This window comes from Eriocheir sinensis, chromosome 30 (assembly GCF_024679095.1).
Source record: "Eriocheir sinensis breed Jianghai 21 chromosome 30, ASM2467909v1, whole genome shotgun sequence".
NCBI classification, from domain to species: Eukaryota; Metazoa; Arthropoda; class Malacostraca; order Decapoda; family Varunidae; genus Eriocheir; species Eriocheir sinensis.
The window spans coordinates 18032690-18050189 of NC_066538.1; the positions used below are offsets into that span (position 1 = coordinate 18032690).

The 17500-nt window shown below is 45.0% G+C and overlaps 1 protein-coding gene across 2 annotated transcripts in view; it reads left to right on the top strand.

Annotated features, from left to right (window-relative positions):
• The window catches only part of LOC127005694 (proline-rich protein 36-like), a 91473-nt gene that overhangs the window by 50267 nt on the left and 23706 nt on the right, over positions 1-17500 (top strand). The window lies entirely within an intron of this gene.

Consider the following 17500-nt stretch of genomic DNA (forward strand, 5'->3'; position numbering starts at 1 on the left):
GTGCGTGGTGGAAAGAGAGGAGAACATTATCCTGACAAGTCGCCCTGATGCTTTATGCGGGCGTGTGTTGCATAAGTAACGGCCCGAAGAATCTGTCCGCAGGTTTAGCGGGGATGAAGTCGCCCGATACATTCTGGAGACGCGCGCGAGGCATTATAATAATTAACGATTCATAGACGAGGAGGGAAGTGAGGCAAGGAATTAGTGTTGATGTGTGTTGGCATGACACACACACACACACACACACACACACACACACACACACACACAGTAACACTAACCCTTACACATTAATACATTGCTAACATTTACCTTCGATCTTTTGGTTTATCTGTATCTATGTCTTTGTGTTTACCTCAAGCTTTCCACAGTGAAATGAGCGACTCCCTTGTTTGCTATTCTTTACCTGTGTTTTTCTATATCTTTTTCTATGTCTGTTTGTTTTTCTATGTCTGTGTCTTGTTTGTATTGTCCTTCTGTATCTGTGTCTCTTGTTCGTTTGTCTGTATCTATGTATCTCTCTTCTACGTTAAAATGACGAGGTGACGCCGCCGCTCCTCCAGGTGACCCCCGTGAAATGAGCGATTCTCCTGTTTGTTTTAATTTCTCCGCCAGGCTGAGACGCGCCACGCCGATACAACATTGAGTAATCGGGGGACTGAGGCGACACTGAGGTAGCTTTGTTGTTATCTGGAGGCGAGCAGAATAAAAGGAATCACTCGTTTTACTTACAGACGCAGGACGCGATATTATCACTTAGGAAAAAGTGAATTGAAGTCTATTTTTCGCTCTTGAGGAATAACGAATTAGCGAGATTTTTTCCGTAAGTTGTTTCTTTGTCCTTGAGCTGCCTTGATTATTATTACTGAGATCCCTCAGAGAGCGTCAAGGGGCAATAAAAGGTTGATGTAGACCCAGACAGAGCTCCCTCGATGACCAGACGTGGAGATGAAAAATAGGAGACTCTTACAGTAAAGTACGAGGAAGAAGAAGAAGAAAGGAATATAAAGTGGGGGAAACAAAAATAAAAGAGACAGTAAAGTAAAGAAAAGAATACAGAAACGAAAAAAAGGGAGAAACAAAAAATAGGATACACTGACAGTAAAGTAAGAGGAATAATAAGAAGAAAAGAATATCAAGTGGGGAAAACAAAAATAAGAGAGACAGCAAAGTAAAGAGAAGAATAAAGAATAAAAAGGGAGAAACAAAAAATAAAATAAAGACAGTGACAGTAAAATAAGAGGAAGAAAAAGAAGAAAAGAATATCAAGTGGGGAAACAAAAATAAAAGAGACTAAAGTAAAGAATACAGAAACGAAAAAAAAGGGAGAAACAAAAAATCAAGACAGTGACAGTAAAATAAGAGGAAGAAAAAGAAGAAAAGAATATAAAGTGGGGAAAACAAAAATAAAAGACAGTAAATAGAAGAAAACAGAAACGAAAAAAGAGAGAAACAAAAAATCGTATACTCTGAAGAAGAAAAAAAATAATATAAAGTGGGGGAAACAAATATAAAAGACAGTAAAGTAAAGACAAGAATAAAGAAAAGAAAAAAAGGGAAAAACAAAAATACAAGCCTGACAGTAAAGTAAGAAGAAAAAAGTAAAAAAGTGTCGGGGAACAAAATATAAGTAAAGAGATCTATGAGAAAAGGAAAAGAAAGGGAACAAAAGCAATGCCGGGCTGCTTAAAGTGAAGGTGGGTGCACACGCTGTAGCTGCGCGTGGCGGCGGTGCTCATCTCTGTATCGTCGGCCCTCTGAGCCCATAGTAGGAGGGAACCCATCACCCAGGGACACAGGGCCAGCGTGACATCCGGGCTACCACAGGGTGCCCTCCCCAGGTGTCCCCGGGTACACATTTATCCACCAGCCCGAAAGGAAGGATGAACAGATGGGTGAAATGCACGCCGACCTCCTGGACCAAGATTCTAACCTTGGTCCGCGATTTCGTAGCTAGGCACGCTAACCATTGGACCGCGGAGGCGTCTGACAAATACAGTGTCAGGTGGGCAGCTTTCAGGAAAAAAATATATATATATATTGCCGCCAGACGTCATTAACAGTTCAGGAGAGAGTCCCAGCGAGGCGATGACTGATTCAGACTGCTCGGAATATTATGAATGTCTCGTGTCCCGCCCGGAAGACAGCCATAAAGTGACGTCCCGCTGAGGCTGTCTTCCGTGAGTCTTTTTCTGCCTCAAGAACACACTGGACGGACGAGACACCACCACTTTCTATTACTAGGTACATTACTATTACTATTTCGGCGTTGGAGTCAGAACTAGCTCGGCGAGGCTGTGTGAACGGATCGCGTGGAAGTCAGAATAACGTTAGGTCGTGGTGTTCGTCAAGGCTGTACCCACTCATTGCTCCATGTTGTCATTGTCGAGTTATTTCTTTTATTTTTATGAGTTTTATGCGGATGGGTACGGTAGAATAGGTCAGGTTTCGTTTCTGTCAAGGCTCTACCCAATCATTGTTTTAGTTTGTCAGTATCGTGGTATTTCTATTATTTTTTATTGGGTTTTATATGGCTGGGTGTGTTAGAATGTACCTGGGAGCAGTTTGGTAGAGTCTGTAGTTAAGACATATATACAAAACCAACGCGAAACTGTAGTGAGGTGAAGCCAGTCAGTCTGAATAACTATATATGAATGGCTACGTTAGAATGTCAGGCCGCGGTTTGGTAGAGGCTGTACACAAAATATATATACAGAAACAACGGAAAACTATGGTGAGGTGAAGCCAGTCATTCTGAATAATGAAAACAAATCAAGACGTAATGAATGACTTGTGTCGAACCTGTAGTATTGAATTATTTCTTTGAGTTCATGGGTTTTATGCGGTCTAGTTGAGGCTGTACCCAAAACATCTATACAAAAAGAACGGGAAACTGTAGGAAGGTGAAGCGAGTCAGTCTGAATAATGAAAACAAATCAAGACGCAATGAATGACTTGTGTCGAACCTGTAGTATCGAGTTATTTCTTTGATTCCATGGGTTTTTTACGGTCTAGTCGAGGCTCTACCCAAAACATCTATACAAAAACAACGGGGAACAGTATTGAGGTTAAGCCATGCAGTCAGTCACAACAAATCCAGACGTAATGAAACACCTTTGTCCAGCCTCCAGACGGTCGCCGATTCAATAAGACAAAACAGAGTGGACACCAGAAGTCATGTCGCTAGGAGATTGACCTAATGAAAACAAATCGAAGTGTAATGAGTGACTCGTGTTCAACCAGAGAGGAAACAAGGGAAGGCGGACGAGTTCAGTACGTGTTGGGTGCGAGTTTGTTGCGTGTTCCGCCAGAGTGTAATAGTATAAATGTGTTGTGTGTGTATGGTGTTACATCTTCTTTTCCTTCTACTTCTTTTTCTTCGTTTTCCTCTTCTGCTTTTTCTTCTTTTTCTTTTTCTTCTACGTAATGTTCCTGGTCATATACTTATTCTTTCTTCAAATGTTCCTTTTTTTCTTCTACTACTTTTCTTCTTCTTCTCCTCCTCCTTCATTTTCTTCATCTTTTTATCCTCCTTCATTTTCTTTTTTTTCTTCTTTTTTTTCTTCTTCTTTTACTACTACTACTACTACTACTACTACTACTACTACTACTTCTAAATAAAGATATACAAAGTTACACACACACACACACACACACACACACACAGCTCTCACCACCTCTCCCTGTATAAAAAAAAAAGGGAGGGAGAGGAGGAGGAGGAGGAGGAGGAGGAAAGGGTGATAAAAATAAGGAAGAGAGAGAGGGAGGGAACTTAAAAAAAACATAATTGCACTCTTTCCTTGTAATCACCCCTCTCTCTCTCTCTCTCTCTCTCTCTCTCTCTCTCTCTAAGTATCTTTTGTTCTCTGTCGTGTGGAGAGAGAGAGAGAGAGAATGTCACTATATTGTGCGTGTTGCTTGGTTTTGTGTGTGTGTGTGTGTGTGTGTGTGTGTGTGTGTGTGTGTGTTGGCGCCAAAAAAGGAAAGGAATTCACGTGCGCACACAAACACACGCACACGCACACACTACTAATTCCACTACTACTACTACTACTACTACTACTACTACTACTACTACTACTACTACTACTACTACTACTACTACTACTACTACTACTACTACTACTACTACTACTACTACTACTACTACTACTACCACCACCAAAAACTCTCTCTCTCTCTCTCTCTCTCTCTCTCTCTCTCTCTCTCTCTCTCTCTCTCTCTCTCTCTCTCTCTCTCTCTCTCTCTCCCTTTGGTTTTTACAAAGTTTGGGTTCGTCTGCCGAGTCTGTCTGTGTCCCTCCCTGGCGGCGCCGCAGGAGAGAGAGAGAGAGAGAGAGAGAGAGAATGCATTTTTTCCAGTGTAATTTCGTTCAAGTGGAGTAATTTTTGTATCATCTACTACTACTACTACTGCTACAACTTTTTATTATCATATTATCATGGTTATTGGTATTATTTTTATTATTTAATTTATTTACATTTGTAGTAGTAGTGATAGTAATAGTAGTAGGAGTAGTATACTATAGTAGTAGTAGAAGTAGTAGTAGTAGTAGTAGTAGTAGTAGTAGTAGTAGTGGCGCAAATCTCCTTTGTTGTGGATGTCGTAAAACGGTCATGCGTAAATTGCACACACACACACACACACACACACACACACACACAGTTATGTTGATGGGCTGATGTAGTCAAAGGCTATTCGTCTCATAAACTCTCTCTCTCTCTCTCTCTCTCTCTCTCTCTCTCTCTCTCTCTCTCTCTCTCTCTCTCTCTCTCTCTCTCGTAGCAATGCATTTTTTCCCATTAATGCTATAAGCAACAGAGAATCAAGAGTATGGGTAGATAGGCGGTCTTCAGGACAGCATGTGGGTAGTCTTGGGCCCCTCGGCGGTGACTCAACGCTGTCTGTTTATAGGGCGGGCGGGACGCGAACCTGTGTGCTTTGAGACGCGGAGCCCGCATACAGACGTCTCATCCATCGCCTCCCCAATGATGTTTTAGGATCAGGAGATATGCGAAGAGGTTGAATTAGAGACGAGAATATGAAGTGACGGATAGGTGTGAAAGTATAAGTGAGTTAGAGGAAGATAGAACAGAAAGTGGCTAGGTAAGGTAATAGGAGAGAGAGAGAGAGAGAGAGTTCTCGCGCGCGAGGTAAGATGCGAAGAATATTGAATTATACGAGGAAGAGATGTGAAGGAAAGTGTGATGGGTGACGAGAATTCATTATGTTTAAATATTGGAAATGAAACAAATATTTATCGAAGTATTAGATCAGTGAGGCAGTCAGTCAGTGAGTAAAGGCGGCTTTACACCTGGCAATTCCTGGTCGGCAATACAGCCGCGACGATCTAGCGGCTAGACCAGTTGGGTGCTCTCGGGAGCAAGTACGTTCACACGTGGGAGGAGCCGCCGGGAGCATCAAGACGTAAACTGCTAGTAAATGCAAGGGCATGAATTCATCCCAGACACCCCAAAAGGCTGCTACCATATATTAAAACCACAATGAGTTTGGTCCATTAGCCTAATATTGTAGAAATACTTTAAGTAAACGAGTTTTACCTTCAGTAGTATTGATTGATTGATTGATTGTTCATTGTTGCATTTAATAACAAAGGAGAAGGGAGGAACATGCCAGCGCAACCCCTGGCATCACATATTGTGATTATATAATACACGAAAATAATCGTTCCTTACCTCCTTCGATATCTCGCAAAGAGATAAACATCTCCCGCAATGTTGCTGCCATTCTCTCAGCTTCTCATACAGCTTATCTTGTGGGTCCCACAAGTATCTATGCTGCCCAACTTCTAGTAATGCCACCTCGGCCTCCTGGCTCTAAATCTTGTTGTCTGTATCTGTCATTTCTTGTTTTATTGGCGCCGACATGTTGTACTCAGCCGCCAGTCGGCAATACAAGACGAACGCTCTCAGCTGCAGAAAACTTGCCGCGAGAAGGGCTCCCAGACCCAGACCCAGACCAAAAATGCTGCCGCGCCTGTATTGCCGACTAGGTAGTCAGTCAGTCAGCCGAGTCATCGTTTTTGTGTTAAATGTAAAGCGCACACACACACACACACACACACACACACACACACACACACACACGTAACTTGTTTTATCTCTGTTTGAAAAAAATTCTGACGGTTTCGGTTGTAATAATAATAATAATAATAATAATAATAATAATAATAATAATGATAATGATAATAATAATAGTACTAATAATGATAAGGATAATAAACAATGATTTTCTTTGTGTTATTTTGTTACTGTGGTTATTTTCATTATCTATATTTGCCCATTCTCTCTCTCTCTCTCTCTCTCTCTCTCTCTCTCTCTCTCTCTCTCTCTCTCTCTCTCTCTCTCTCTCTCTCTCTCTCTCTCAAATTCGCTTTTTCTGTTCTGCTTTTCTGTGTAATCTCTCTCTCTCTCTCTCTCTCTCTCTCTCTCTCTCTCTCTCTCTCTCTCTTTCGGGGGTCGCTGTGCCAGCCAATCACGAGGCTCAGTGGGCGTGGCCTAGACTAAGGGAACGCAGCTGATTGGCTTAGTGCACGCGCCGTCACGAGGATACTGGCACGCCATTGGTCAGCGGGCACGCGGGGAACATGATGTCATCAGAAACTCCGCTTATGATTGGCGTTGAGGTCAGGGAGGGGAGAGGAGGAGAGGTGGAAATATCTGTGTTGTTTTTGGCTAAATCTGAGTTAAATGACGGAGGAGTAGGAGGAGAGAGGGGGAGGAGGAGGAGGAGTATTAATGAGAGAAAAGAATATGTTGACAGCAAGAGGAGGAGGAGGAGGAGGGGAAGGAAGGGTTGATGGAGGAAAAAGAGAGGGAAGAAAGGAGAGAATAATTGGAGAAATGAAAAGAGGAGGAAAGGAAGGAATGGAGGAAAGAGGAAAAGGTTAAAATCAGGAGAGGAGGAGGAGGAGGAGGAGGGGAAGGAAGGGTTGATGGAGGAAAAAGAGATGGAGGAAGGAGGGAAGAAAGGAGAGAATAATTGGAGAAATGAAAAGAGGAGGAAAGGAAGGGAGGAAGAAAGGAAGGAATTGGGGAAAGAGGAAAAGAGTAAAATCAGGAGGAGGAGGAGGAGGAGGAGGAGGAAAAAGGAAGGAGGATGAAATATGAAGAGGAGGTGAATTATTGAAGAGGTCAAACGAGATGGATATTGGTGGCTTGCTTTCTCTCGCTCTCTTTCTCTCTCACTTTCTCTTTTTTTTTTTTCTCTAAATTCTTTACATCTTGCTCTAATTTTGTTGTTGTTGTTGTTGTTGTTGTTCTTCTTCTTCTTCTTCTCTTATTACTATTATTATTATTATTATTATTATTATTATTGTTAGTATTTATTTGCATTTTATATTAATTTTGACTGCTTCTCTCTCTCTCTCTCTCTCTCTCTCTCTCTCTCTCTCTCTCTCTCTCTCTCTCTCTCTCTCTCTCTCTCATGCGATTGTCTTCAAGCTATCTCTAGTGCATGACTCGACTGGCTGTGATTTCTGATTCTCTCTCTCTCTCTCTCTCTCTCTCTCTCTCTCTCTCTCTCTCTCTCTCTCTCTCTCTCTCTCTCTCTCTCTCTGTTGAAATGAAAGAAAAGAAAGAAAAATGTGTGAAAAAAAGAAATAGAAAAGGAAGCAGAGAGAGAGTAATTATGTCCTTATGAATAAATTTGAAGTGTTTGGCAACAATAGGTCTCGTGTTTTGTTGGGACCGCACGTGTTTTCAATCTCCCACTCATCTTCACTCATTTCCACTTTTCCTCTTCTCCATATTTATCTCCTTTTGTTCACTCCTTATTCTTCTCACCTTCGTTTTCTCGCATCTTCTCTGACCTCCACTCATCTCCACCGCCGTACTTGAGTCATCTCCACCGCGACTCTACTCATCTCCACCGCCATACTCCACTCATCTCCACCGCCATACTCCACTGCCATTCTCCACTCATCTCCACCGCCATACTCCACTCATCTCCACCGCCATTCTCCACTCATCTCCACCGCCATTCTCCACTCATCTCCACAGCCATACTCCACTGCCATTCTCCACTCATCTCCACCGCCATACTCCACTGCCATTCTCCACTCATCTCCACCGCCATACTCCACTGCCATTCTCCACTCATCTCCACCACCATACTCCACTCATCTCCACCGCCATACTCCACTGCCATTCTCCACTCATCTCCACCGCCATACTCCACTGCCATTCTCCACTCATCTCCACCGCCATACTCCACTCATCTCCACCGCCATACTCCACTGCCATTTTCCACTCATCTCCACCACCATACTCCAGTCATCTCCACCGCCATAATTCACTTATCTCCACCGCCATACTCCACTGACATTTTCCACTCATCTCCACCGCCATACTCCAGTCATCTCCACCGCCATACTTCACTTATCTCCACCGCCATACTCCACTGACATTTTCCACTCATCTCCACCGCCATACTCCAGTCATCTCCACCGCCATACTCCAGTCATCTCCACCGCCATACTCCAGTCATCTCCACCGCCATACTTCACTCATCTCCACCGCCATACTCCACTCATCTCCACCGCCATACTTCACTCATCTCCACCGCCATACTCCACTCATCTCCACCGCCATACTCCACTCATCTCCACCGCCATACTTCACTCATCTCCACCGCCATACTCCACTCATCTCCACCGCCATACTCCACTCATCTCCACCGCCATACTCCACTCATCTCCACCGCCATACTTCACTTCTCCACCGCCACACTCCATTCATCTCCACCGCCAGACTCCACTCATCTCCACCGCCAGACTCCACTCATCTCCACCGCCAGACTCCACTCATCTCCACAGCCATTCTCCACTCATCTCCACAGCCATTCTCCACTCATCTCCACCGCCAGACTCCAGTCATCTCCACCGCCATACTCCACTCATCTCCACCGCCAAACTCCACTCATCTCCACCGCCATACTCCACTCATCTCCACCGCCCTACTCCACTCGTCTCCCCCGCCAGACTCCACTCATCTCCACCGCCAGACTCCACTCATCTCCGCCATACTCCAGTCATCTCCACCGCCAGACTCCATTCATCTCCACCGCCAGACTCCAGTCATCTCCACCGCCATACTCCACTCATCTCCACAGCCATACTCCACTGCCATTCTCCACTTTTCTCCACCGCCATACTCCACTCATCTCCACAGCCATACTCCACTGCCATTCTCCACTTTTCTCCACCGCCATACTCCACTCATCTCCACAGCCATACTCCACTGCCATTCTCCACTTTTCTCCACCGCCATACTCCACTGCCATTCTCCACTCATTTCCACAGCCATACTCCACTCATCTCCACCGCCATTCTCCACTCATCTCCACCGCCAGACTCCACTCATCTCCACCGCCAGACTCCACTCATCTCCACCGCCAGACTCCACTCATCTCCACCACCAGACTCCACTCATCTCCACCGCCAGACTCCATTCATCTCCACCGCCAGACTCCACTCATCTCCACCACCAGACTCCACTCATCTCCACCGCCATTCTTCACTCATCTCCACCGCCATACTCCATTCATCTCCACAGCCATACTCCAGTCATCTCCACCGCAAGACTCCATTCATCTCCACCGCCAGACTCCAGTCATCTCCACCGCCATACTCTACTCACCTCCACAGCCATACTCCACTGCCATTCTCCACTTTTCTCCACCGCCATACTCCACTGCCATTCTCCACTCATCTCCACCGCCATACTCCATTCATCTCCACCGCCATTCTCCACTCATCTCCACCGCCATTCTCCACTCATCTCAACCGCCATACTCCACTCATCTCCACCGCCATTCTCCACTCATCTCAACCGCCATACTCCACTCATCTCCACCGCCATTCTCCACTCATCTCCACCGCCATTCTCCACTCATCTCCACCGCCATTCTCCACTCATCTCCACCTCCATACTCCACTCATCTCCACCGCCATACTTCACTCATCTCCACCGCCATTCTCCACACATCTCCACAGCCATACTCCACTCATCACCACCGCCATACTCCACTGCCATTCTCCACTCATCTCCACCGCCAGACTCCACTCATCTCCACCGTCATTCTCCACTCATCTCCACAGCCATACTCCACTCATCTCCACCGCCATACCCCACTCTTGTTCACCTCAGCTTTTCATTGTCTCTTCACTCCTTTCTCTTCTTCCTCCTCATCTCCACTCATCTCCACTGCCCTCCTTCACTTTTTCGTCATCTCGTGTCACTTCTTTCTCTTCTTTCCCTTTCTTCTTGCTCCTCCTCCGCCTCTCCTTCCACTCATCTCCACCGCCTCCTTCCACTCATCTCCACCGCCCTTCTCCACTTTTCCTCATCTCCATTTACCATTTTCTTTTCCTTTTTGTTCTTCTACTGTTTCCCTTCTCCTCTCCTCCTCCTCCTCCTCCTCGTCTTCATCTCTAACTTTCCTTCTTATTTCCTCCCTCTCTTCTCCACTCTCCTCCTCCTTTAATTCTTCATCTCCTTTTATCACTTCCTCTTCTTTTCTTCCTCTTCACCTTCCTCCTCCTCCTCCTCCCCTGTCCACTCATCTCCTTTTTATCACTATTATTTTTGTCGCCTGATCTCATCCCCTTTTTCTTCTCCTCCTCCTCCTCCTCTTCAGTCTTGCGTCTTTCTTTTTCATCTCTCTCTCTCTCTCTCTCTCTCTCTCTCTCTCTCTCTCTCTCTCTCTCTCTCTCTCTCTCTCTCTCTCTCTCTCTCTCTCTCTCTCTCTTCCCCTCTCATCCTCCATTATTCCTCCCCTTTTCATGTCTTCCTTACTCCCTCCTCCTCCTCCTCCTCCTCCTTCTCCTCTTCCTTCTCCTCCTCTCCTCTCCTGACTTTACCCTTTTCCTCTTTCCTCCATTCCTTCCTCTTTTCTTCCTTCCCTTTCTTTCCCTCCTTCCTTCTGTTCCTATTTTTATTTCTCCAATTTTTCTTCTTTCCTCCTCATTCTCTCTTTTCTCTCTTTTTACCTCCATTAACTCTTCCCCCCTCATCTCCAGCCTCCTCCTCCTCCTCCTCCTTATGTCAACATATTCTTTTCTCTTATTAAAAAGCGCGGGTGTCCACAATAGTGGACAGCCGGAGCGTGGGCTCGTAGCGCGGGTGTCCACAATAGTGAACATGGCATTTTTTTAATGAACGCGCCGCCAGATTTGATTAGTTTGTCGTCAAGTACAGTAAACATGCCGTTTTCTTTCCTTTAGTGCCCACAAACACTCTCTTACATAATCAGTAGTCAGTTGACGCCTTACGTTAGCTCAGTAGGAGAGAAGATACTTGAGGTTGAAGTGAGGTGTGTTTTTGAGTGAATATGCCCGCGTGGCAGGACAGGCGCGGCAAAATCTAGCCCGCGCTTTAAGTGTTAATACTCCATCTTCTTTTTCTCTTCTCCTCCTCCTCCTCCTCCTCCTCCTCTCATCACCTCCTCCTCCTCCGGCTCCCTTTCTCACCGTTTCCCTCCCTACTTATCTTCCTCCTCCTCCTCCTCCTCTACCACCACCAACGCCATCATCACCTCCTCCTCCTCCTCCTCCTCCTCCTCCTCCTCCTCCTCCTCCTTCTCCGTCTCCCCGTCCCACCCTCTTTTCCCTCCCCCCCCTCCTCCTCCTCCTCTACCACCACCAACGCCATCATCACCTCCTCCTCCTACTCCTTCTCCTCCTCCTCCTTCTCCGTCTCCCCGACCCACCCTCTTTTCCCTCCCCCCCCTCCTCCTCCTCCTCCTCCCCCCGTCAGCATTAGGGCGGCTGTCAATTGGTGTCACCCTGCCAAGCCTGTCCGTCTACCCGTCCGTCACTATGTCTGTCGCACGCCCTGTCAATCAGCCGCCTCTCCTCCTCCTCCTCTTCTTCTCCTTTTCCTCCTCTTCTCTTCCTCCTCCTCCTCCTCCTCTTCTTCCTTATACTCTTTTTCCTTCTCCTCTTCCTATTCCTGCTCTTATTCATCCGCCTTTTCTTCTTTTCTTCATCTTCTTCTTCTTCTTCTTCTTCTTGTTTTTTTTAGTGATATTGTTTTCTTATTTTTTTATCTTTCTTTTCTTCTTCTTCTTCTCCTCCTCCTCCTCCTCCGCCTCCTCCTCCTTTTCCTTTTTCTCCTCCTCCTCAGGACTCCTACTTCTCATCCTCTCCTCTTATTCATAACATTATTAGTTTTCTATTTGCATTGTATTTTCATATCGTTTTTATTTACTATTGTATATAAATTCAATTCACCGGTGTTGTTACATAAGCTATTTTTAGTGCTCATATTTGAACTTCTTATTCCATTTATATATCCTGTCTTCCTCCTCCTCCTCCTCCTCCTCCTCCTCCTCCACCTCCTCTTTTTTTTATTTTAACCTCATATGATTCTCTCTCTCTCTCTCTCTCTCTCTCTCTCTCTCTCTCTCTCTCTCTCTCTCTCTCTCTCTCTCTCTCTCTCTCTCTCATTCAGACGTCTTCCAAGGTTGGTGTCCATGGCAACCACTCCTCTAATACGATCCTTACACACACACACAACGGTCTCTCTCTCTCTCTCTCTCTCTCTCTCTCTCTCTCTCTCTCTCTCTCTCTCTCTCTCTCTCTCTCTCTCTCTCACACACACACACACACACACACACACACACACACACAGAAAAGAACGCTATTCATGTTATCGTATTCTCTCTCTCTCTCTCTCTCTCTCTCTCTCTCTCTCTCTCTCTCTCTCTCTCTCTCTCTCTCTCTCTCTCTCTCTCTCTCTCTCTCTCTCTCTCTATATATATATATATATATATCTTTCTGGACATCACGTGGAGATTGAACGAGAGAGAGAGAGAGAGAGAGAGAATCACCTGGCTGGATAAGGTACAAATAGACGTTTATTAATAGACTGTCAGCAAGAAAGGGAAGGTGAGAGGTCAAGAAGGTGCCGATCTCTCTCTCTCTCTCTCTCTCTCTCTCTCTCTCTCTCTCTCTCTCTCTCTCTCTCTCTCTCTCTATCTATCTATCTATCTATCTATCTATCTCGTTCTGTGTGTGTGTGTGTGTGTGTGTGTGTGTGTGTGTGTGTGTGTGTGTGTGTTGTGTCGTTGTTGTTGTTGTTGTTGTTGTTAGTGGTGGTCAGTTTAAGGTCTCATTAACGTTTTTTACCCCTGCTGTAAGTAAACGCGTACTAATTGGGACGGTCCATTTACGCAGGCAGGAAAAAAAAAAAAAAAAAACTCGCTCTGGTATTTTTTGGGCGGACATTTATGATGATGCTGTTGATAATGATGGCATGGAGTGAATGGTTTCCTTCAAGATGTAAATGAAGGTCATGATTTGTGTCAAGGTAACTAGAGGTGATAGTAGGGTTGCCACCTTGAGCTCAGAAGAATAAGGAACACAACATCTCACTCGCAAATACGGAACGAATCCAAATTTTAATGAACGTGTGACAAGCCTATATTATCTTGGCCTGTGTGACTGCCTGCCGCTGTCCGCTGTGGTATAGGCCGGGGGAAAGGGGAGGGAAGTTACGTTGCGTACTCTACACGCATTTCAGGACGACCCTTGACAAACATAATTTTACGGACTGGATTTGTGCTTGATCGGAGAATGTAATCTCTACAATGACAGCCAAATACGGAACAAAGAGCGTTCCGTATTGGTTCACAACGGAACGCAGCATCCCACTTTGCAATACGGAACGATTCCGTCTTATAAGAAGCGTGTGGTAACCCTAGTAATAGTGACTTCCTAACCCTGAATATCCTAGTGTAATGTGACGATATTGTCCATAGATTTTCATTACTCGAGAAACAAGAACATAAGAACACAAGGAGTCTGCAAGAGGCGGGGACGGAGACGGAGATTAACGCGGTGTGTGTGTGTGTGTGTGTTGTGTGTGTGTGTGTGTGTGTGTGTGTGTCCCACAATGTCCTTTTTTTCCATTCATTTTATTTTTCTCATTTTCTATTTTCTTTTCCCTATGCTTTTCCTCGTCTTTTTCCTCATTTCTTGTATCCTGCTTCTTTCCTTTTTTCCCCGCTTTCTTTTTTTCCTAATTCCTTTTCCTCTTTCTACCCTCTTCATTTTTATTCGTTTTCTGCCTTTCCTTTTTCTCTTTTTTTTTTTTTGCTCGCACATTTCTTTCTTCCCGCACTCCTACTCTAACCTTTGTTCTCTCTCTCTCTCTCTCTCTCTCTCTCTCTCTCTCTCTCTCTCTCTCTCTCTCTCTCTCTCTCTCTCTCTCTTAACCTTCTTTTTATTGTCATTCGTTCCACTTTCCTTCTTTCCAACACACACACACACACACACACACACACACACACACACTTACCTTTCACCAACTATTAATAAACTTGTCTTCGGAGTCATCGTGCGGTGCCTTTGTGTGTGTGTGTGTATGTGTGTGTGTGTCAGAGAGAGAGAGAGAGAGAGAGAGAGAGAGAGAGAGTATGAGTAAGGGAGGAAAAGAAATGAACGAGAGAAAAGAAAAGAAAGAAAAGGAAAGGAAAAAGAAACTAATAAAAAGGCGGAAAGTTGAGACAGAAAGAAAGAAGGAAAAAAACAACAACATAGAGAGAGAATCAAATAAAGGAAGAAGGGAAAGTGAAAGAAAAGAAAAAGAAAATTAAGAATGGAAGAAGGAAAAAAAGAAGAAAATGTGGGAAGGAGATAGAAAGAGAAGGATAATAAGGTAAACGGAGGAGGAGGAGGAGGAGGAAGAGGAGTTGGTGAGGTAATGAGCGGAAGAGGAGGATGTAGGATGAAGAGGAGGAAAACGAAAGAGAATCAGCGCGTGGGAGGAGGAGGAGGAGGAGGAGGGAGGAGGGAGGAGAAGATGAAGGAGGAGGAGGAGGAGGGAGGAGGGAGGAGAAGATGAAGGAGGAGGAGGAGGAGGAAAACCAACGAGTGGGAGGAGGAAATAAACGAAAGAGGAAAGATGAGAGGAGGAGGAGGAGGAGGAGAAGGAAGGAGTGGGATAAACAGTCTTTGAAGAAGTTATGCGACAAAGTGACTCGCACACACACACACACACACACACACACACACACACACACACACGTCTTCCCTTTCAAGAGTCTGTGAGCATTTAAGAGAGAGAGAGAGAGACTTTTACACACACACACACACACACACACACACACACACACACACCACTCCCCCCCACTCCCCCCCCCACACACACACACACATACACACACACAACACCCTGTAACAAAAGCCAACAGGTGTGAAAAGACTTAATCATGGGGTGAGGGGGGGGGGGGGTTTGGAGTTTTAGCACACAGGTGGAGGATGTACAAGGTATTGGCGCGCAATATTGATCAGCTGGACACTGTTACCCGCGGCGGCGACACACACATGGACCAGCCCCGCCAAATGATGCCTGACTTATTAAGGGCAGCAGGGGAGAGGGGGAAAGGGAGTGAAGAGAGAGAGAGAGGGAAGGGGAAAAAAGGAATAGAGGGAGAGGTGAGGTGAGAAGGAATGGGAGGTTGTTACAAGGGATAGGGGAGGGGAGAGAGTGGTTATGGGGTAGGATTAGGGTAGGGAGGAGGTAAGGATAAGGTAGGGGATTTATTAAGGGAAGTAGTGATGGTGAGGGGAAGCTTATGGGTGATGGGTTGGTAGGGAAGGGGGAAGGAGGAGGAGAGAAGAATGGTTTGGGGAAGGGTAAATGGGGTTAAATTGGGGGTGAGGAGGGAGAGGAAGGAGAGAGAGGGTAATGAATGGGGAGGAGGAAGGGAAGGAAAGGAAAGGAGAGAGAGAGAGTAACCTGTTTCCTTAGTAATTCAAAGTGTCGCAGAGAGAGAGAGAGAGTTGCTGGGAAAGACTGATAGATGTTCCTTTGCCACTCAGTTATTCAGTGAGAGAGAGAGAGAGAGGAGGGGGGGCGTAATCGATAAACAGATAGATAAATATTCACCCTCCCATCACAGCCTCTCTCTCTCTCTCTCTCTCTCTCTCTCTCTCTCTCTCTCTCTCTCTCTCGTCAGCTTTCATAAAGTGCTCAATTTCCTCCTCCTCCTCTTCCTTCCTCAAAAATTATCATTAACTTTTTTCTTCTTTTTATATTTTTATTTTATTTTTGTCTCTTCTTCTTCTTCTTCTTCTTCTTCTTATTATTATTATTATTATTATTATTATTATTATTATTATTATTATTATTATTATTATTATTATTTTTATTATTATTATTATTATTATTATTATTATTATTATTAGAGAGAGAGAGACTTACTATCAACATTATCTTGCAGCTTTTCCTGTTTACTTTCAGTCAGTCACGCAGTCAGTGACTCACTTAGTCGTTTGGTAATTCAGTCAGTCAGCCAGTTAGTAAGTCAGTCAGTCAGTCATTCAGTTAGTCAGTCAGTCAGTGAGTTAGCCAGTCAGTCAGTCAGTCAGTCAGTCAGTTAGTCAGTCATTGAATTAGCCAGTCAGTCAGTCATTCAGTTAATCAGTCAGTCAGTTAGTCAGTCATTGAATTAGCCAGTCAGTCAGTCATTCAGTTAATCAGTCAGTCAGTCAGTGAGTTAGCCAGTCAGTTGGTCACTCAGTCAGTTAGTCAGTCAGCCAGTCAGTCAGGTAGTAAGTCAATCAGCCGGTCAGTCACTCAGCCTGTCAGTCAGTCACCCAGTCAATCCCTCAGCCAGTCAATCAGTCAGTCTGTTAGTCAGTCAGTCAGTCAGTCAGTTTTCAGTTAGTCAGTCAGTCATCCAGTCAGTCAGCCAGTCAGCGAGTCAGTCAGTCAGTTATTGTAAGTCAGCCATCAGGTCAATCACTCCTCCTCCTCCTCCTCCTCTTGCTCTTCTTACGTCTTGGTTGACATGGAAACCTGCAAGGAGGAGGAAGAGGAGGAGGAGGAGGTGGTGGTGAATGGATGGGAAGACTCGTTTAAACATAGTAAGAGATTAACCACCTGACCTCTCCCCTCACACACACACACACACACACACACACACACACACGTTGAGTTAGCTGCTAGCATATTGTCAGCAAGAGTGAAGGATTTGACTCAGCAAGAGACAGCATTCTCTCTCTCTCTCTCTCTCTCTCTCTCTCTCTCTCTCTCTCTCTCTCTCTCTCTCTCTCTCATATACGTTTTAAATCCATTCTTCTTACGTTTCTTTTTTTTTTCCTCTTCCTCCTCCTCCTCCTCTTCGTTTTCTTTCTCCTCTTCATTTTCTGCATCTTCCTTCTCGCCTCTTTTCTACATTTTGCTCCTCCTCCTCCTCCTCCTCCTCTTCCTCCTTCTCCATTTTATCATCTATGTTTCTTCCTATCCTCTTTATCTTTCCTTTTTTCTATTACCTTTTCCTCCTCCTCATCCTACAAATAGACATAAACCTCCTCCTCCTCCTCCTCCTCCTCCTCTTTTTTCTCCCTCCGTCAATAAGGTTCACCCAGTCAAGTGTTTGTGACCTTTAACACACACACACACACACACACACACACACACACACACAAGCACACACAATAAACACTTCAATATTAGCAACGTGGGCACAA